This window comes from Vulpes lagopus, chromosome 9 (assembly GCF_018345385.1).
Source record: "Vulpes lagopus strain Blue_001 chromosome 9, ASM1834538v1, whole genome shotgun sequence".
NCBI classification, from domain to species: Eukaryota; Metazoa; Chordata; class Mammalia; order Carnivora; family Canidae; genus Vulpes; species Vulpes lagopus.
Window position 1 is genome coordinate 14521709 of NC_054832.1, and position 15164 is coordinate 14536872.

Consider the following 15164-nt stretch of genomic DNA (forward strand, 5'->3'; position numbering starts at 1 on the left):
TGTGAGGCAGAAGTGTTGAAAAAAATCTTATGGAAGATAAGGAAAAGGAGAGATAGGCACTGCCCTCCCTTCCCTCTCAATTTTTTTCCTCTGGCTTGGCAGCCCAACTGGGGGGACTAAACTTTCCCAGCAGAAGACACCATATGCACTGAGGCAACTCAGGTATACAAGAGATGCAGTCCATGGAAGCATGTAAAAACTATAAACAGATCTAAACTCAAAAGGACTCGGGCTGTAAGGTTTGTAAGGAGAGATTCTGAATAAAATGAAGAAGGGGTTTTTTTTTTTGCTCAAAACCTGACCCTGTCATGGACAAAGACCATGAGCAAATTAGAACTGGTGCATTAGTCTACTTATGAGACAGGACTCTGAATAATGTATATCTAAGCCTTGGCAGGTTGGGAGGCCATGCACCAATACTGTCTGAACTCAGAGTAGGTCCCTGGACAGCTATCAGAGCCTTTCAAGGCTGATGGCTATATGTGAAGGGAAAAAAGGAGACACAGCTAAAGAATTCCTCACTCAGCTGCTGCGCTGCAACCCTTTGCACTTTTGTGTCTGGGGAGATGGATTTCTGCATTTCCCAGGGAGACTGGGCCAAGTGTCAAAGGCCAATGGTCCCTCGTCTCATGGCATGAAGTATGTCAACTGATATCAATATTTGTTCTAATTGATTCTGATTTATCTCTTTCTCATTCTGAGATGCTATGCTGACTCAAGGACCTATCTAGGAATACGTAAGAATTTGGTGGGTTTCCCTAGCACATTCTGCACCTTACCTCCCAAGCTACTCACAGCCTGAGCGAGAGGATTGAGCTACATGGAGGTGGGTGGCAGTGGAGTTCTTTTGATGAATAGTAACAAATGTCAGGAATAGATGAGTAAGTGAACTTGGAAGACATATAGGTAAGAACTATGACAGTGAGTAGTAAGGCGCTCTATATCCAGCCTAGCATGTGCTGGAGAGAAAAGAGAGAAAGAATCTCCAAAGCACTGCATACAGGTCATTTCTGATTCACATCATTGCATTTTCAGCAATGTTTTGCCCAGGTAGTTTATATCTTTTCAAAACTACCACTGCTTCCATATACAAATGAGCCCATGTGTGCCATTTGGTCTTCTGGAGTCCTTGGCATAGCCATATGTTGTCTTTCTACAAGTAAGGAGATGCCCTCTATGTTTTCCTGCTGGCTACCATTGGACTGCTAGAGTTTCTACAATATCCTCGGGAACGCCTTGGCACATTAGAGTCTAACAGTCCTAACAAGCACGATGGCTGTTTTGTCATTGATTCTCAAGCATGGCCATGGCCAACTGTTGCTCTGAGCCTCAGATACAAAGGTACAAAAGCTCCATGATGGATTATTCTTTCTATTAAAAGAAAAAGAATCCGAATACCTCTTATCTTCACAGGAGACAAACCTGAGTTCACAAAGAGACAAATGCAAAATATGGGCATCATGCTCTCTCGTGTCTAAGATTTTCTCACTCAACCAAGTTTATCTACTTGGTTCTTCCCTCTGTTTTCTTCCAGATGCTCCTTATTCTCTAATGCAGCCCTAGCCTTGTTATTTTCTAAGCGTGCTTTAATTCCAATGGTCAAAACAGCTTACTCTAAAAATAAAACTCTTATTCTGCTATTTTTTTTTAACAGATGGGATTATCAAATAAAAGTCATTTAGAGAGAACGCAAATAATACCTAAAATAAGGCAAAATTTACCACAGGAAAATTAACTCCAAACACTGTTCAGGAGTCTGCTTGTAGCTAAGCTGTTTTGCTACACAAAATATGAGTGACTACCCTTTTTTTTCAAGTGTTCTCTAAACATTTATCCATATAATGTATACATAGAGTTTAAAATTTTTTGAGGAAAGATCTTAAATGCACTTTATTTGGGTAGATCCTTTGAACAAGGCCATCTAAAGAGAATGATACTTCATTCTTATCTGTACAGGGAAAAAACTTACTTAGATGATGGAGAAGGAGCTAAAAAGTATTCTCTGTCCCTGCAAGTGCACAATCAGAAGAAATGTACATTTATGAACAAAAAATTATGAAGTCAGACAAGATTCTGTTAAACACCAAATTTCTTCCACTCTGATTCAGAATACCAGAAACATTTAAGGCAATAATTTCAAACCCCCCCCCCCCAGGTGTCCTGCAAAATGTCACTTCCTGGTGACCTACCCACCTGAAGTTGACTCCAGTGCCTTTTTGACATCAGCAGTGTTTTTGGTTGTCAAACGACACTTGATTTCCCTCTTCCTCTGGCTCCTACTTGATGACTTTCATTGATAATGGTATAATGGCTCCTCAAAATCTTTGCTGAAAAGTAAGGAAAGCATTTCAAATTCACTTTACAAGCAAAGTGAAGGGAGAAGGATGAAAGAGTTTGTGGATTCCCCTTTGCCAATGATACAACAGCCTCCTTCTCTTCCCCCATCCAGGCGGCACTACCCTGTCCCCTCCCCTCCCCAAGCATCCAAATTCTACCTGTTAATTGAGAACTAGCTTGTAGCGCACCCCACCCATGAAGGCCTGTGTGATCATTCTACCATGATTAACTTCATCTATCTGTGGAAAAACTTCAACAGACTGGGCACCACCACCTAACGTTAGAGTGTATACTACTTCTTTTCTGTGCCACTTAGTCTGTTTTTCTGTCCATGTTGAATAAACTTGAATCAGGAACTATATGATACAGCAAAGTGGAATAATATGGAATTGAGAGTCAAGGAGACTGGGTTTGAATCTCAGCTCTGCCACTTGGCAAAAGTATTAGTTGGGAATTGATTTTTTAAAAAAAGCAAAACCAGAAAAACCTGTACTAACATTGCCTTATACAAATAGATATTACTTTTCTTCACATAACATTGCCACAAAAGGCAATACAAGTTTGCTGCAGCCTTTCACAGATATCATTAAGACCCTAGACTCCTTCTGTTTCATTGGTCCCCTTCACTTGCATCCTCATGCCTATAGACTCGTGGCTACAAATGCCTGCTGAACTTCCAGGAATTACCTCCAGGTCCTAAGGAAAACAGCAGGGAAAACACAATGGTAGTTTAAAAAAAAATAGAGTGTTACAGTCAAAGTGGTCCATTTTTAATCAGGAAACCAAAAGTTTTCCTGGAATCCCCACCAGCAGTCTACATGTCATTGATCAGAACTGGGTTTAACGACCTCCATTAGCCAGAAGAGGGATGAAAAGAAAAGAACTCAGGAAAGTTAAATAATCTCTTTTAACCGCAGTTTCCAAATCTTAAAGATAGGAGAAAACATTCCTGCCTTGGGTTTTCTGAGAGTTAGTGACTGGCACATAGCATGTACAGGTGCTTGATAAATTTTAAAAAATAATAATAAATAAATTAAAAGTGTAGTGTAATTATTGAACACCTTCAATGACCTAGTCACAAAAAAAATAGATGCCATTTACAGAGCTTACTTTGAGCTAATAACTGTGCAAAGCCCTGTGGATAAAAAGATAATTAAAACATAATCTTTGCCCTCAGGGAAGCAATAATCTAACAGGAAAAACATGTAAGTTCAATGAAATGTAGCAAGTTGCTCTGTGACTATATTTACAAAGGGAAATGGGGGCATGGAAGAAAGGGACTAATAGTACCTATGGATTTAGGGAGGGCTTCATGGAGGAAGTGACGAACAACTGAAACATAAGGAAGGTGTAGGAATTACCCAGGGAAAGAAGAGAGAAGAGTATCCAAGAGGAGATATCAGCATATGCAAAAGTACACAGCTATGAACAAGCTGAGCAGTTTCATGGCAAGGCACAAAAAATGACAGACATGGATTAAAGATGACTCACTTTCTTTTTTTTTAAAGATTTTATTTATTTATTCATGAGAGACACAGAGAGAGAGAGAAAGAGAGAGAGAGGTACAGGCACAGGCAGAGAGAGAAGCAGGCTCCATGCAGGGAGCCCGATGTGGGACTCTATCCCGGGACACCAGGGATCACGCCCTGGGCCGAAGACAGTCGCTAAACCACTAAGCCACCCAGGCATCCCTCAAGATGACTCACTTTCTATTCCTGAAAGTTACTGTGGTAGTATTTGAATATGTGCCAAGCCCTACTCCACATGGCACACAAGCCTCGCCGCCTCCTACAATTCACATCCTGTGTAATCCCTGTCCATTTCTGGGCTGGATCCCGTGACTTAACTTCCAACAAACAGAATACAGCAAAAATGATGGAACATCACTTCCATGAGTAGGTTACAACAGACTATTACTATTCATCTTGCTGGTATTCTTTCCCTTGCTGTGTGTCTTCTCCAGCATTTGCTCTGTTGGAGAGGTCACGTGGCAAAGAATAGAGAGCAGCCTCTGGCTAACAGTCAGCAAGAAATGGAGACTTTCTGCCCAACAGCCCATAAGGAGCTGAATCTTGTCAGCAACCACGTGAGTGAGCTTGCAAGTGGACTGCCCCATTTGAAGCTCAAGACAAAGGCAGGCCAAGGGGATAACCTGGTTTGAGCCTATCAGAGCCCCTAAAGTGAAGGCCCCAGTTGAGCCATGCCTGGGTGCCTGATGACAGAAACTGAGCTAATAAATTGTTATTGTTTTCTGGGGGAGGGGGGGTAGGTTTTATTTGTTTTTTCTTTTTTAAAATTCAATTAATTAATATATAATGTATTATTAGTTTCAGAGGTAGAGTCCAGCTATTCATCAATTGCATATAACACCCAGTGCTTATTACATCACATGCCCTCCTTAACTCATTTCCCCTCCCCACGGCCCTCCAGCAACCCTCAGTTTGTTGCCTATAGTTAAGAGTCTCTTATAGTTTGTCTCCCTCTTCTGATTTCGTCTTATTTTATTTTTCTCTCCCTTCCCCTATGATCCCTCTGCTTTGTTTCTTAATTTCCACATATGAGTGAAATCATAATTGTCTTTCTCTGATTGACTTACTTCACCTAGCACAATACCCTCTAGTTCCATCCATGTTGTTGCAAATGGTAAGATTTCATTTTTTGATGGCTAAGTAGTATCCCATTGTATATATAGACACATCTTCTTTATCAATTCATCGCTCGGTGGACATCTGGGCTCTTTCCATAGTTTGGGTATTGTGGACATTGCTGCTATAAATACTGGGGTGCAGGTGCCCCTTAGGATCACTACATTTGTACTCTTGGGTAAATACCTAGTAGTGCAATTGCTGGATCATAGGGTAGCTCTAGCTTTAACTTTTTTTTTTTTTTTTTTTGTAAGCCACAAGGTTTTGGAGTTACTTGTTACACAGCAATAGATAACCAGTTACAGTTACAAGATTTTATTAAATGCCTATGAGATACCTCACTATTGTCATACTTCCCACATAAGAAATTCTAATTTATCAAATTGATCCTACTCTCTTTTTCTGACTATTTCTCCTTCTCCCCTGGCCCTCCTATTGCCCCACCTCCAAGCACTATTGTTGCACACTCATCAAAAGTACCCTCCCCATTTCTTCTCTGCACACCAAGTTCTAACTCCTGAACTGAGTCCACCTGGACTGCACCACTTTTCTCTTTCTAGACATTAGATTCCTCTGGACTCCTGCACCTTTGGTCTGTAGTTCACTCTCTACCACTTGAATCCTTCATGGACTTGAGGCAGTTTTGTATCATAGATATTTTACCCAATGTATTATGCTCTAATGTGTACAAAGTTTCTATAAAAACATTTTGGCCAACCTTCTATTTTCTTTTGCATATCTCTGAGGCAACAATATTGGTCTTCTAGAATTATCTGAACATATAAATAATGAGAGGATTTTTAATATATATTCATTCAATTATTATTTATAATGTATCTATGCTGCTGCTCCAGGCACCATATGTAGTAGAAGTTTTTTAAAAAAATGGACCCTTCTGTTGAGCAACAAATAATCCGGCAGGAAAAAATTTTAAAAATTGCTCTAATTGGCCTCACTAGCAGGATCATCATACAGGTTCTTTACAAGAGTCACAGGGCATAAGAGCTACAGGTATCATTGGCAGTTTCCCTGAGAGTCAGGCCACAGAGAGAATTTGGTATACAGAAGGTTTTTTAAGAGCACCCTTGCGATCAAGCCCTGTGGAGAAGGAAGTAGGAGTGGACAGAGTGAGTAATCAAGACATAATATCAGCCATATAGTAATATCATTGAACACTGTGGGAAGCTCTGGAGCTAGGATGGCCCTTCAAAGCAGTCCCACAGTGGAACAGGATGGCCAGGCCCATCTACCCTGCTTCAATCATTCAGTGAAAGTGGATAAACCAAAAGGGATGTGAACTCAGGTGAGTCAGCTGTGTCCAGCCAAGTAGCCCTGAAGGGCAGGTAGCTGAAGACCATGTGCTAACAGCTCTTCCAGCTGCTGGGGAGGGATGCCCTTCCTTAAAAAAGAGGATCTGGGCATTACAGAATCCATCAAACCTGGAGATAAAGAAGTAGTGACTGTGCATTTGCAAGCCTGATTGGACAGAGATGGAGAAAGGACAGTGACTACACACATACCTGAGGGAAGGATTCTTTCTGGTAGTGCTGCTTTGTTTCATTTTTCGATTAGAAGACAGGAGATGCCTGTATGGCGGGAGAAGTTGACAATATAGGAGAGGAGGAGGATACAATTAGCAGACTCATTTATCTTTCACCATATCCACATTGAACTTTTTACACTTCAATTATAGTATCTAGTCCGTTATAATATACTTAGCCCTCCCCACTCTACTGTGATCTACATAAAAGCAAGGGCCAAAACAAATTTCAAATTGTATCCTCTGAATCTAGAACTGTATATGGCACATAGTTAGCGTGTTAAGTCATGCTAATGGAGAAACCTAAACCTGCTGAATATTACTTTTTAATTAGCTTAAAAGTTGATAAGAAGAAATATCTAAACATTATGTGTTTTTTAAAGTAACAATATTCCGTACCTACTGTGCAAATGCATCTTTCTGCTGGTGTGGAGCAGGGGGAAAGGCACAGATGTTTCTTGCCATAATTATGCTAGATAATTAACAGACCTGGATTCTGGTGGCCCCCAGGACCTATCAGCTTGTCAACTCATTATATAAATAAGAGAATCCAAATTAATACATATGCAACTCAGGATTTTATACTTATAATGAGATTTTGAGATATCTCAAACTGTCTTAAAGACTTTCTTCTTTATAATGTCTTCTTTCTCCTTTGAAGTATCTGCTGTGAAAGATGATTAACACACAGCTTATTGGACTGGAAACCAAATAAATCAATGTTACATTCTTTAAAGCTAGAGTGCTCGCAAGGAACAGTTTTTACAATATTTATTTATCTTCCATAATCTCGATGGACAGATCTTTACAATTGATCTGTCAAGGGTCAGCGAAAAATGAAGGAAATTCTTCTCACAGTTAACCTTCATGGGACCTTTATTTCTTGTTGGTGTTTGTGTTGTCTGTTTCCTCTGTGGCTGGAAGGAAAAAGCAGCATTACAAGAAATATTTGTCTATGGCTTTCATTCCTAGAGCTCCAGAGGAATGTAAAAGAAGGTGGTATTAATGGAAGAGCATCATTCCAGATTCTTATAATTCTCCATAGATGCATCTAATCCAGTGTGGGATGTGATAAAAGAATACTGATCAGCAAAGAGGATCTTTAATATGAGCCTGTGCCGTACTCACCCTTGGGGGAGTTCATGATTATGTAAATCTCTGATTCTATATCAAGGGGTTTGGATATGTGCTCAACAACAGCAAAATACCAAATAGACTGTTTTCATTCTAAATATTAGACCCTCAATACTTATATTTCAAGAAGGAGAAAATGCCATAAATGATTGCACTGTATTTGGGGAAGTTTTGGCTGTCAGTCCTAAACACAACTTTGATGACCAATAAAACTTCTCCAAGATTGTTGCAAGGTAGAAATAGCCAGAAAACAGAACCATTTTTTAAATCAACACATTATAACTTAGTCAAGTTCTTGGCCAACTTAAAGTGGTCCCTTTGAGAAACTACAAACAGTCCCACAAAGTTGCCATTTCTCAGGACATTTTGGGTGTCCCCCATCCAGAATTCTTTTCAGGTGATGAAACATGTTTTTAAATAGCTTCTGCGGCAGTAACAAGATCTGCATACTCAAAAGTGGATTTGGTTTTTGAAGTTTATTTATTATTCTTAAACAGTCAAAAGCCACTCAGAGCTGAGCTTAAACAAAGAGCTAGATGACCAAGGTGGGTCACAATCCAGTCTGACTTTGATTTTATGGACTAAATTACTTGGTAATATTCTTAAGAAGAGAACTACCTGGGAGGATTGCAGAAATAGACCAAGTGAGGGAAAACCAATAGAAATAAACGTGCAACCTTCCCAAGAGAAGATCTTTGGAAGAAGAAAAAACTGCATTAATGAGTCCAGACATGCCTATTAAAAGCCCTCCCGTTCATGTATTCACTAACTTAGCATCAAGTGTTGGGAAGTGTTACCCACCAAGCCCTGAGCACAGTCTTGGGAGCTGGAGACATTCAAACAAATAAGACCCCCTCTCTTCCCTAGATTACTCACAGTCCAGTTGGTGAGGCAGACATTTAATGGAGGGTTATGGAAACTGGGAAATCCCTTTGATACACACATGTGTGGGCATCATAGAACCACATGAGACCGTGACCCAAAATGGGTTATGACACCTTTAGTTATGGTCTCATGTTTCAGGTGAAAATTATCTTAATAGTATTTTTAATATTATAAAATAATTACATTTATTAATTATAATATACAAATAATATTTTTAAAAACAGGTTTTTTTTTTTATTTCTTCATGAGAGACACAGAGAGAGGCAGAGACACAGGCAGAGGGAGAAGCAGGCTTCCCACAGGGAGCCCAATGTGGAACTTGATCCCAGGACCCCGGGATGATGACCTGAGCCAAAGGCAGACGCTCAACCACTAAGCCACCCAGTACAAATAATATTTTAATACATAATATAAAATACATAGGATCACAAAGAATGCAATTATATTGAAATGTAGTTACCAAAATATTTTAAATGTATGTGCTTCTTAGTTAACTTATTAAAATAAGACCAAACAATGGGCCTAATAACTACTATAGTTAACAAATAGTGAAAAATATAGTCAATATTTTGAGATATTTGCAATAACTATAATATCATTTAAAAACTGTGCTTCCTTTGGTAACAAAATCTCAAATACTGCTAATAGCAGTAACATTTGTTAACTACATTCATATTTAAAACAAGTGACCGATTTCAGTGAGAGGTTAATGAAAATAGAAATAATTTTGCCATGTTTGGACCCCCTGAATTTCATCTGTGGATCATTTGAGGAATGGTGCACCCTTGTTAAGAACTCCCATCTAATGGATAATACTGAAGCTGAGTCTCAAATTAGTGGTGAGGCAAAGGAACTCAGATAGATACATGAAGACCTCCCCAAGCACTAAGGGCTGTGTAAGCAAAGGCACGCAGACCAGAAATGGCATGACATCATTGGAGGACATTCATGTCTTTTCATTATTAATAAATGGTATTTTGTAATATTATTTCTAGAGCTGACAACATATGATTTTGTTTCATTCTATTATTGTATGTTTGTGCATGAACCAATGGACTATTATCCACAAATAGTTCATTTTCTCGGAAGTGTCAGCTTTGGGACAACTTCCATCCTGTTTAGTATGGCTTTTACAGTATTACTCAGAGGAATTGCACAGGAGGGGACCTGGACTCTAGTCCTGGCTTCTGACATTATTTACCTCATTACAGGAAAAAAAATATTAATCCACTTACATATTTGTTTCATCAATACTTCTTGAACTCCCATTCTGTATCAGGCACTTTGTTAGCCTCTAAAGGTATCAAGATGACTAGAGTACACCAACCTGACATAACGAGTGTGAATACCCACAATCACAGCTAACAATGAGATAATGCCTGAAAACCACTTAGTCCACCTAGAAAGCATTCAATAAATAGTAGTAGTTCTTACATTCAATTGGATCCTCAGAAGGAAAGCAATACATACACCTATCTGGAAGGCATCTGGGAAGGCTTCCCCTTAAACGTGACTTTTCCTTTCTGAGCCTTACTTTCCATACCTTAGAAACAGCAGGATTTAGACTAAATTTCTGGTGGCTTCAGTTGCCTTTCTCTGCCCCACCATTCCTCCACCTTATAGACCGGTACAATTTAGGGTGGAAGGAGTCGTAGTGTTCAGTAAAGGCTGATGTCACAGGTCTGGGTGGCCCAAGGTCTTCAGAATTGGCTTTCAACTACCTCTTGCAAGATAACCTCTGAGCTCCTGGAATACCCTGCCTGATAACAGTGTCTTTGGATACTTGAGGACTTGGGCCACACCAGACAGTTTGTGCTAACAGTGGGACTTATACTGAATGCCTCGTTATGTATGCCTGGGACTTTGGGCTAGATCGTATCAATTTGACTTCTAATGGGGCTGGAGTCTGTGTACCTGAAAGCCTAGTAACTGTCAAATCCAAGCCTTGGATAATCTTACCTGACTGATAGTATTCCACTCATGTTGTCACACATTATTGCTGGGAGAATTTAGTGCTGTCCATCTGACTCCTTTAAGAGGAGACAGCTGAAATTTTGCACCTAGTCTCTCCTGGATTCGGCCCTGTGTGCCTTTTGCCTTTGCTCATTTTAACATGTATCCTTCCCTTGTAACTGTAATCAATGAGTATAACAGTTTTTTCTGAGTTCTTTGAGTCCTTCTAAGGAATCATCAAACCTGAGTGTGGTCTGGGGGAACCCCAACACAGGAGACTAGCTTTTTCTCTCAAAGCCTTTCCTGCTTCCTTCAGTCCCAGCTGTTCCCTGATCCTAAGCTACTCTATACCTTGCAGCCTCTGCCTATATCACACGTGAATTTAGACAGTTATTTAACTGTTTTGTAACTGGGTACTTTGTTAATCAACCAGACTCTTAATGCTGCTTACATCTTGCACTTGCACAGATTCTGCACAGGCAGGGGTGGGCACACGGTATAGTCTCAGCCCATACTTGCTGCAATGAAGTGAATTGTCTGGCAGAGGCAAGAGAGGAAAGAAAAAATTCTTGCAACTAATCAACTAGACCTGTTAAGAAAGAAGGAACCAGGACCTTTGCCTTGGTATGGAAGGCAAACAAATTGGGAAGTAAAGGGCTCAAGGGAGATTAGTCAAGTTTGAGAAGGAATTGTCTGCCTACAATGAAAACGGGGAAAACAAATAGGAAATCTGTAGAAATCTGTAGTAAAGAGATTACAAAAAGAATATATTGGAAATTCCAGGTTGAAAGGAGAGATGAGAGGAACAAAATAATGTAGCCATAAGCCAGGTCCTGAGAGAGAGATGGTTATGCACTGAGTGGGGGGCAGAGAGGAGACAGAGATGATGCATACAAACATGATAAACATGACCTGTCTTGGATCCTTGGCTGGCTACGGTGCTCTTTGGCATTTTAATGCTATCAGTGAGATGGGAATTGATTAGCCAGGGGTGGAAAGGGGAAAGGGGAATCTCTGGTAGGTACACACCCTAGTGAGGTCAGGTCTGGAGGGCCCTGACTGGAAGCAGCCCCAAGCACAGGCTGAGAAAGGATCTTCCCAGGCTTACAAACATGTTACTCCTACCAACTTCTTGTGTGTGGACTGGTTGGGGCAGTGGGGGGTTGGAGGGGTGCTGTGCACCAGCCTGACAACAGACCTGGAGGTTGAAAAACTGAAGGACCAGGCAGTTTTCTTCTTATAGGAAGGCCTCACCCTAACCTTGCATTGATGTCCTGTTTCTCTTCAGTCCAACAACAACCTACCATGTGTCAAGCAACAGAGACTGGTCTCTCAAAGCCCTGGACAAATTCCTAGATCTTGCCAAGAGGGCATACCCAGACATTCCCCTACAATCTCTGCTGAAGTTTATTCTCCAGCAGGGGGTTTGCTTGGCCAAGAGGGCATACCCAGACATTCCCCTACAATCTCTGCTGAAGTTTATTCTCCAGCAGGGGGTTTGCTTGGCCAGTTCATGGCACAGGCTAGAAGTAGAGGGGAGTAATCCCTGGGGAGCCATGCTTAACCAAGGAGGGGTTCAAGCTGGTAGACTCCAGCTTCACTGATCCTCAGTGGGACTGGTGTGAGATGTGGGACTGGTGTGAGATGCATTCTACAGAGTTTCTTAGGGGGATTACATCTCTGTTGCTCATAGCTATAACCTGCACCTTAGCGTACCCTTTATTGCTCTTCCTCTTTTCACTGTCTCATTCTGTATGACTAACAATGCTCTAAGATTACTTTCCCAATTAACTACTTGAATTCTAATCCTTGTTTTGGGGGCTGCTTTTAAGAGAGATACAAACTAAGACACCATATCAGGTATGAATGAAAATAGAAAGAAGATAATGTTTTTACATGCTTACTATATAGCTAAAGATTTCATTGGTATCACCCTCATTTAATCCTCAAAACAACTTATCAAGGTAGGTATTGTTATTTTCCTTATTTCATAAACCAGGAAACTAAGGTTAAGAGAAATTAAATAGCTTGGCTCAGAGCACTAGGTAGAAGGTGGCAGAGCTGGAGGTCAAATGAAGGCCTAATTCCAAACCACATTCCTTCCTACTATATCACACAACATTTCTGATCAACAGTGACACAACAGGACTGGTGGTTATCCACAGTGGTGTTCAGAGGGGATTAGAGGGAAGGACCTCAAAGGCCAGGGATTATTTCAGAGGTTTCTGTAATCAGCCAGCTCAGAGGACCTGAGAACCTGATGTGGCTGGGTCATGGAAGTGTTCAGGGAGAGATTTTTTGAAGATTTTATTTATTCATGAGAGACACACACACACACACAGAGAGAGAGAGAGAGAGAGAAAGAGAGAGAGAGAGAGAGAGGCAGAGACACAGGCAGAGGGAGAAGCAGGCTCCATGTAGGGAGCCTGATGTGGGACTCGATCTCAGATCTCCAGGATCAGGCCCTGGGCTGAAGGCAGCGCCAAACCGCTGATCCACCTGGGGCTGCCCTCAGGGAGAGATTAATGTGAGACTGTAGACATGGGAATGTCAGAGTCTGGTAATATATAGATGTGGAGAGGAAGAGAAAGAAAGCAGTAAGCTGTCCCTAAAAGAGAAAGTTAGTGCACTATACCTATGTGGGACACTCTCTCCCTCTCGTGACCCTAAAGGATCTCTGGGCACTATGAGGAAGAAGTTTTGCATCTGAATGTGGGGAACAGTGTTATCAGATGACTTGGCTGTCTTCCACAGGACCTGTCAACTGCACTATTGGAGTCTCTGCCTCCATAAGTACATCATCAATTAAGCAAAAAAAGACAGAGGGAGAGAGACCATTCAGGATTCAGATTACTTTCTTCTGGTATGGAAACTCTCCAGGGTGAAGCTCCATTTGGACACTGATTCCAAAAGCTCCTCCATCCCCATCATGGACCAAACAGAGACCAGGGATGTGCAAAGCCTATCTATTGCAAAACGACTTTGATAATAAAGACACTAGTTTTCCCATCAACCCTCATAAATCTTGAATTCCCAGTCTTAAAAATACCCCAGTGTGTGATATTCAGCAGATAGAACAAACAGAGATGGACTCAGGTTCATATTAATATACAAAAATGATCCAAAAGAGCCAGCAGACAGGAAGTGCTGTCCCAGCTCTGCCATGAAGGAGCCATGCAGCCTCAAGCAGGCCCTTAACCACTCATGGCTTCAACTTTATTTCACTTTTGAAATGTATTTGGGTTAAATCATCTAATCTCAAAAGTCTGCCAGATACCAGCCCCAGTGAGTTCCCCAGGGATTGGGCCAATAAAGGAGTCTCTCGGAGAATGATTAATTGAAACAATAACAACAGGTTTAAAAGCAAAAACTGTGCTATTTATCGTGCAAACAAGGGACAACTGTATATCAGACAGTGGGGAAGAAATTCATCTCTGCCACAGTGTCCAATATTTCACTTGGAAATTAAAATTAAAGCTCTCCTGGTAAGACAGAGCCTGAGCGGAAGGTAGCGCAGAGTAGTCATGACACAGCACCAGCCCAGGAGACCTGCCTCGCTGGCCCCCTGAGGCAGTATCTAGATGCTACAGAGCATAGGGCAGTGAGAAATAAGGAGTGGAGAAGAATTAGTGGTGGATAGAAGTCATATCCATCTTCTGCTGAAATAGTTCAGACCCTCACATGGATGTGTGAAGGTTTTAATTCTTTTGGAATTTTCCCTGGAAGTCAGTTTATAGCCCTCTACAAAATTCCAACGTGTCAATACTCCAAAAGGCTCTGAGTCAAGACTTGCTGGGTTATTGGCATCTTACACCAGAGCACAGGAGGGAGTGGGAATGCAGAGGAATTCCACAAAGGAACTGGCCAGTTGCTGCACTCTTGGTGGGGGCAAGGGGGTCAGCTGGTCAACATATGTGTATAAATTACCTGAACATAATTGCAAATCAAGCAGCTGTTGGAATATATGCTTCACAAAGACCTATTCAATGAGTAGAATCAGGTTACAGACATCCGCAGGGAATATTCGAGAACAGGTGATGACTATTATCCCAGATAGTACGTCTATTTCAGAACAGGAGCCAGGCCAGCAGTGGAGAAATACGGACTCTGAGCACAGGCCCTAAATAAACTTAGGTAGGCAAGATGTCAAGAATCCTGCCAAGTATAGAAGGTAAGATTTACAATTTCAATGTTGTAATTGGAATGAAAGCCAAGACCCTAGGCTTAGCAAGGAGTATAAAATGGGGCAACACTTAGGTAAAGGATGACTCCTAAGTTAGGCTCATGCCAGCAAAATGATTGTTGCTGACCTTCCTGATTATCTCACCAAGCCCAATGGTTTCAGTTACATGGACCTGAGGAAGAATAAAGGTTGAAAAATCAGGGAATCACCCAACCTCCACTTTACTTGAAATAATGAAATCTCAGACAGAGTGACATGGCATTAATTCTCAACCCTGTAGTGTCCCTACCTCTATAAAGGGTGCAAGACATCAGTGTGAGATGCCCTAACAGATCTAGTCTGTCAGTAAAGTGGACGCCCGTCATAGTTCAGTATGTTCCTATATAAGATTGGATAGTTCCTTTATCCCTTCATTATTATATTTCTTTTTCATCTCTTGTTCTACCAAAAATTTTTCTATATGCTTATTTATTATGATCCTGAAGAT